Source organism: Cyprinodon variegatus, unplaced genomic scaffold (genome assembly GCF_000732505.1).
Source record: "Cyprinodon variegatus isolate N-32 unplaced genomic scaffold, C_variegatus-1.0 Scaffold1510, whole genome shotgun sequence".
Taxonomy (NCBI): Eukaryota; Metazoa; Chordata; class Actinopteri; order Cyprinodontiformes; family Cyprinodontidae; genus Cyprinodon; species Cyprinodon variegatus.
Window position 1 is genome coordinate 50,594 of NW_015151963.1, and position 5,914 is coordinate 56,507.

At 39.3% G+C, this 5,914-nt stretch overlaps 1 protein-coding gene across 2 annotated transcripts in view; it reads left to right on the forward strand.

Annotated features, from left to right (window-relative positions):
* The first annotated feature begins 1,512 nt into the window (after window positions 1-1,512).
* LOC107103706 overlaps window positions 1,513-5,914 on the forward strand; it is a 13,535-nt gene continuing 9,133 nt past the window's right edge. Inside the window, exon 1 of one of the 2 annotated variants that reach the window (XM_015403506.1) lies at window positions 1,513-1,915. The gene's annotated coding sequence lies outside the window, so the exon portion shown is untranslated. Of the gene's footprint in view, window positions 1,916-3,038; window positions 3,225-5,914 lie in introns of those variants that run through there. The other variant, XM_015403507.1, reaches the window with a different exon arrangement.

The window sequence follows — 5,914 nt, forward strand, 5'->3', positions numbered from 1 at the left end:
GATCTGCATTGGATGGCGCACATGACGTGGAGTAAATATTTATAAAATGTAAAGGAATGTAAGGAATAGAAAACAATAGCTTAAATATCGGTAAGCAGAGACAGCAATTGCTTTAGGGCTCGCGACCTCTTAGGGGCCCCATCAGTGACACCTGGTATCCCCCTACGCAATTTTAGACTAGGACTTCTCTGCAAATGTAATGGTGCGAAAAATTCCTCTTTAACCCAACTGATACTGAAGAGACTGACCTCACCGGATTGTATTTATATCGCAACACATGCCAGATTTCATCATGATGGTGAGCCGTTTAAACACGACACCAATAGCAAAGCAGACAGTGGTACTTTGAATTACTATGTTAATAACTGTGTATAGTTCATTAGACAGTTGGTAAAAAAAAACACACTCATATAATATGTTTCAAACCGCAATAAAGATCTTAAAAGAACAATGTATTTGAGTATTTTATTTTTTACACTATGACTTGGAATTATGGGTAATCCAGAGCGTAGATTAAAATCCGAACCATTGCGTACAATGTGTGAGCGACGATGGATACCACAAAGAGGTACTTAAGTGAATTCCAGAAAAGAAAAAAGAAAGAAGAGCTGCTGAAAGAACGGAAAAAAACTTCTCAAAATAAACACGTTCTTTCAAAGAACCGAAGAGGGAGATAAGCATCTCCCTGAAATTAGTTTTTGGAACTTGGGACATCTGTAACATGTGGTGGTGCGCTGTCATCAATGGTTCCATTCAAGGTACCCATTCACTATTTTTCCATGTGTGATCATAAACTACTGAGAATTGCATAATTATATCCTCTTGGCCGATTTATGGAACTGTCTCCAAATCCTGAACCTTTATCACGTGTTGTACATCATATGGGGCCCACCCAGATAATGTTGCTTACAGGCCTATTGTTGTGTCGTTACGCCATTGATAGAAAGTACAGATAATTGTGTGAAAATGTAAAGAGTAGAAGTCAGAAGTAGGAGGAAAAATAAGTAATGGAGTAAAGTATAGATACCTAAAAAGTGTACTTAAGTGCAGACACCTCTGCAGACTAATGATCTATCTGTATCAGTTTATCTTCTTTACTAAAGCCAGTTATTGAATGAAGGAACGCAATGTTTTAGTTGTTTCAGGGTTGAATGACAATGAATGGATTAATGGGTGAGTGAGATGTTTGATCAGTTTAGAAAAAATAAACATTTTGTATAAATAAAAACCCACACATTTGTAATCTAAGTGGGAAATGAACGCAGAAAACGGACCTGATCTGTTCTCCTGTACTTTGGGAACCTGATGGTGCGATAACAGAATGATAGAAGTTCTTTGTTTAGTGCGTTTCCTCTCTGTGCCGCATTTTTCAAATGTCTTTTTGATAGTTTTAGACCTTGATCAGACTGTGGCTGGCTCAGAGCCTGGCCCTTCCCTCTTCGGGCATGTCCCCGCCCCCCTACCCCTCCATTCCCTGCAGCTCCTCTCCTGCAACACGATTTGAAGGCGAAAGAGGAGAGGAGAGTAGAGGGGAGGGAGGCAGAGCCAAGAGAGAAACAAAAAACGTGACTAGGCACCCAAAGCCTCCTGTTATGCAACAACTGACCTACTAACATACATTAGAGACTCGGCAGCGAAAAGAAAGAGAGCGAAAGGAGGAAATAAAGAGAGGAAAATAAAAAGAGGGAGGGGAGGAAGGAATCGGAGCGATCATGACGGGAGGAGCGCACCAAAACAAGCCACTGTGGTTCCACATCCACCGCCGCAAACAGCGGAGAGAGCTGAAGGCTTGGAAAGCGTGAGGCAATTTTAAAGAGAGCGCTGGAGACCGATGGAGAGAAGCGGACTGCTGGACAACACAGCTGTGTGCGCCCCTTTTTGGATTCTCTGATTTTTATTTTTACGCATGTTCAAGGTAAGGCATGGCTGGACGTGTGAAGCTTCTCTGTCCTGTGTGCTGGATTCCTCTCCGCTCTCCTTTACCTCCAGGGTTGAGGGTTTGTTTTGGTGCCACCTGGGCGCGTCTGACTCCAATGTCAAGGCGAGGCTGCCTCCAGCTCCTCAGCAGGGCTGCATGGGAGGGCAACAGAGGAGGTGTTGATGCCTGGGGGTCATGGGGGCCAAGGTGGGGGGGCCACTGGGGGGCTTAGATACATTTTTGTTAAGTTGGAGCATATCTTTTTCCTTCCTTTCTCATATGGTCACCCTAAACCCTGTCTGCTAGAACAAATATTCCTCAAATCATATCATTACTTTTATTAATTTTTTTTTTTTTTTGCAGTTTTGTGCTCCAACTTTAAAAATAAAAAAGATTGAAAACTTAAAAAAACATTTGAAGCATTTCTAAAATAATAAAAAAAAATGTTAATTCGACTTAAGCATAAAACACTCTTTATATCTCTTTAAGATATACATTTTATTAATTATACATAATATCTTAATGTGTTACATTTCCAAATTTTGTCTAAAATACTGTTATTAATTCAACATTAACCAGCTTATTATATTATAATTCCCAATTACCAAACTTCACAGTAAATAAAACAGGAAAAAAATTCAAATTGATAACATTAATTATCTCTTATTTCTTTTTTAAATTGTAGTATTTCTGTAAATCCTCGCCCCAGCAGGTTAGTTATGATCTTAACTTATTTTTACAGCAACTGTTGTGTTTCTATGGGCATCACTAAATGTCAGCTCAACCAGCAGCTGCTGTTTTGGTTGGATTGTTAAAAAGAAAGTTGTTCCTCATTTGTAACGAATCTAAAATGACTTTAATCTACATCTCCCACGAACTTGTTTTTACAGTGTGTATAACTTCTCCTGGCTTTGCTGTTTAAGCAGCTATTCCTGTTCTGTTATGAATCATTTATTGGGCACATAAATAGAAACCTTCCTTCCACAGAGGCTCGTACTGCATGTCCACCAGCTTTGTTTTAGGTTAGTAGGCTAGCTCATGTGAACAAGCAGGGAGGAGGGAGGGGAGAAAAATCCCTTACAGAGGACACACTTCTCCCCGTCACGTGGAGCAGCTCTTTGTAAAGGTTACAGCAGTTCTCTGCGTTTAAACCCTTCAGCCCCCTGGCGGCGCGAGCGCGCGGGGTAATCTTGGAACATTTGAACGCACCTGGAGCTTGGATGCGTCTTTTCCTGTTTTTTGTTTTTTTTATTATTTGATTTATAACTTCCAAGCAGAGTCATGGAAGCCACGCGGATGAAGAAGGGTGAGGTCACGCGTGTTTTTTTTCTTCTTTTTTTAAACATCTGGATAATGTAGGGTCAGGAGAGGTGTGGGTCGCTCTATCTCTTCTTCTTTAAAGGTGTTCTGTTGGATGTTTGTTTTTTTGAGGAGCTGGATGCATTTCACGGCACAGTTGGAATCGCCTCGCATGACTGAGGATCCGATTAAATATGCATGGGCACGATTTGTCAGACAGAGCAACAAAGGAGGCGTGCGGGGTGACATATTGTTCACAAGGTGTTGCTGGCTGTGCCATGTTTATTTATGCTTTTATTTTGGCGGATCTAAACACCCCTGAAGTTGCGCCCTAAGCAACAGCTTTAAATGCTTCCAGGCTGTTGCGTCACGTCTCACCTGCACTAAGGATATTTTATAGGGATAATAGTTGGCAAACAAACCTCGGATCTTCAATTCCTGCATGAGCTTTATGAAGCTCTTGTATCACGGCGCACGTGCGGAGAGTTAGTGGTAACAGATTTAATGCAGCTTTTCAGGAACTCCATGGGTCAAACCAAGTTCAGATAAATATAAAATAGTTCATTATAGAATGTTGGATTTCAGATAAAGGATTGCTGGGTTTTTTTTTTAAGTAACATTTAGGATTTATCCAAAGCTCCATGTCTTTTACGCGCTGCGGGGTTTCCACCTCTGTGCGCCACGCTGAAAAAGGTAGAGGGGTTGCATAATAAATGAATGAAATAATGTAAATGGATTAGAGAATAGAGCAGATTATGCAATCTACGGAAACCCATAGTCTGCGGCTATATGCTGCTGCCCTGGTCGCTGCCAATTGGTCGGCGCGCATATTGGGTCTCTGTGCCAACTATAAATGTAGGTCACATCAGTCCCGTGGGAGGGGAGGGAGGGGGGGGCTGCCGCTACAGCATCTGACTGGAAAGGCAAAATCAGAACCCGAGCAAAATAAATCCCAGCCATAACAAAGAAACGGGGCAGTCATGCAGAAGCAGGAAAGTGGAGCAGCAACTGAACAAATAAAATTCATTTCTAGGTGTAGCCCAATCCTGCATTTTTTAAATAACAAAGTAGGAAAGAAAAACTCCAGGGAGAGATGCAGATGAACATTGCCTGAAAATCACAACAAAAACAATCTATTTAAAGGGATAACTCAGAAAGTTTAAATGGGTTTCTATTAAAATCTTACCTACAGTACATACCTCTTTTGACATCATAATGTAACCCTTTATAGGGCAAGTTACCATTTTTGATCACTTGCATACCCTTTATAAATGGAGGTCTAGAAGCACAACATCTATATCCAGCCATTCAGCAAAGACCCTGCTACATGGCTGTACATCTTATTTTGGCATTTGACCAATTAGATGAGCCCTTGAATGATATATTACCTACTGTAAAAGTTAAAAAGTCAAGAAAAAAAGGTAAATAGCTAATTGAAAAGTTGAAAAATAAAGTTAAAAAGTTAATAACCTTAGTTAACAATTATATTTGGGTTTATAAACTAAAAAATGTAAGTGCCTTTAACAGCATTAATGCCTCTAAGGTTATGTTTTACCAAAAAACATTCACTCTCTGAATGTTTTTCATGAATTTCTTATAGAAGCACTTCTGTTATTTTTCTTAATATATTCGGGCAAGTTGGCGTTTGTTCTTATTACATTGACATTCATTTTTACCATCAAAATATCCATATTTTTTGAATGTTACAAATGTAATAAGGTCTTGTCCTAGATTCCAATAACACTATTTTGATGTTGATTTTCAAAGTATTTTACTGAGTGCCCTATAAAGGATAAAAAAACCCCAGATTAGATTATATTGTATGATGAAGATAACAGTTAATCTGCAGGAAAAGATTTCCACTGTTGTAAACAACTTTTGTCCAAAACAATAAGTTCAGATCAGTTTACGTTATTGTTAGATAAGGAAACTTTAAACATTGTCCTATTTGTGTGGGGCAGTTCTGATAATTTATTCAATAAAGGTAGGAGCCAGGATTCTACCTATTGATCCACCATTTTTTGTAAACATTAGAGCCACGATACTGAAAAGTTTGCTGGTTTAAATCCAAATTCTCTCTTAATAGACATAAAGACAACTGGTTGCCGTCTGTCTAATCTTGAAATTATAAAAAGGAAAACTGAAAAGACCTCAGGGTTATGTGGTTAAACTGGAGGTTAAAGGTCAACCTAGGATGACCTAACTTAGCCTGATTTTCTTTTATGTCTTTATGGTTTAGATTTTATGGGAAATATTACGCCACGTTGTGGCTAAAACAACCCAGCAAGGACTCATTGGTCATAAATAGCCCTTGGTGGACATCCGGTACTGACTTGGTGGGTCACTTTAATTGGAAATACCTCAGAGTTGTGTTTCACACAGGAAGATCATTAATGGCACACAGCCTCCGGTTTCAGCTTCTTATCTAAATAGACACTGGCTTCTCTGGAAGTAAAAAAACAAAATGCAAAAGGAAATGGAGATGGTTATAAGGCTCATTAAGTAACATTTTCATTAAACACTATGAAATATTTTGATTGAAGTTGTTGACAGCCGCTTTGATCTCAGCGCCTCGTGTAGTAGCCATTTACTTCAGCCTCAGGCACCAACTCATCTCGATTTATACCAAATAAAGACATCTAAGGAGTTGTCTTTTGCATTGAAAATTAAAAATGATAGATTAAAGCTTTAAGGTGG